Consider the following 1267-nt stretch of genomic DNA (forward strand, 5'->3'; position numbering starts at 1 on the left):
AGAAGAAGACTGGGCGCAGTGGCTCACACCTGTAATCCCAGCACTTTGGGAGGCCGAAGTGGTGGATTACCTGAAGTTGGGAGTTCAAGACCAGCCTGACCAACGTGAAGAAACCCCGTCTCTACTAAAAATACAAACTTGCTGGGAGTGGTGGTGCATGCCTGTAATCCAAACTACTCGGGAGGATGAGGCAGGAGAATTGCTTGAACCCTGGAGGCAGAGGTTATGGTGAGCCGAGATTGTGCCACTGCACTCCAGCCTGGGCAACAAGAGTCAAACTCTGTCTCAAAAAAAAAAAAGTAAGAAGGGCCACAGCAGTTCTTACTTCAATCTGGCCATTTGAAGAATATCACACAAAGAAAGAAGCAAGCCAGTGAAGACAGTGCGATGCTGTGTGCTGCCGGGAGCACGCCTGGTGTTATGTAAGTCATGGCCTCGGGTTGAACAGTTCTCTGATGTGTAAGCCATCCAGCAGACAATGTAGTGCTACAGCTTAGGCCATGTTTGGGGAGCAGCACAGCAGGCTTATGGATGTAATGTGAGGAAGCAGGAAGGAAGCCTCAGGTAATGGGTTCGCCCCGATTGGACAGCAGTTTGGCCACAAGGTTGGGAGTTTGGTGACATGGTAGAAAGGAGTGCTCCTAGAAAAACAGGCTAAAATGAAGCTTGAGGCAGGACAGCAATGTTATCAAGGGGCCTTGAAAATAAGGCCACACTGGGTACAGTGGCTCACACCTGTAATCCCAGCACTTTGAGAGGCCAAGGTGGCAGATCACTTGAGGTCAGAAGTTTGAGACCAGCCTGGCCAATGTGGTGAAACCCCGTCTCTACTAAAAATACAAAAAATTATCCAGCATGGTGGTGGGTGCCTGTAATTCCAGCTACTCAGGAGGCTGAGGCAGGAGAATCGCTTGAACCCAGGAAGTGGTCGTTGCAGTGAACTGAGATCTTGCCACTGCATTCCAGCCTGGGGACAGAGTGAGACTCCATCTCAATAAAAAGAAAAGAAAAGAAAAGAAAAGAACAGCCAGACATTTGCATTTGGCAAGATCAACTTGGAAGCTTGAGTGCTTGGAGGTGGGGAGAAGGGGACAAGAATATTTAACTCACCCTGCAGATCTGAGGTAACTGGAAAATAAAATGACTACTGCCTGCTTTTGTGTGCCTGCTTTCTGCCAGGCACCTACCTGGCCACTTTACATACTTTGGCTCATTTCTTTTTCATAACAACTTACAAAAGAGATACTTTATGATTCACATTTTACAG

This window comes from Cebus imitator, unplaced genomic scaffold (assembly GCF_001604975.1).
Source record: "Cebus imitator isolate Cc_AM_T3 unplaced genomic scaffold, Cebus_imitator-1.0 Scaffold111, whole genome shotgun sequence".
NCBI lineage: Eukaryota > Metazoa > Chordata > Mammalia > Primates > Cebidae > Cebus > Cebus imitator.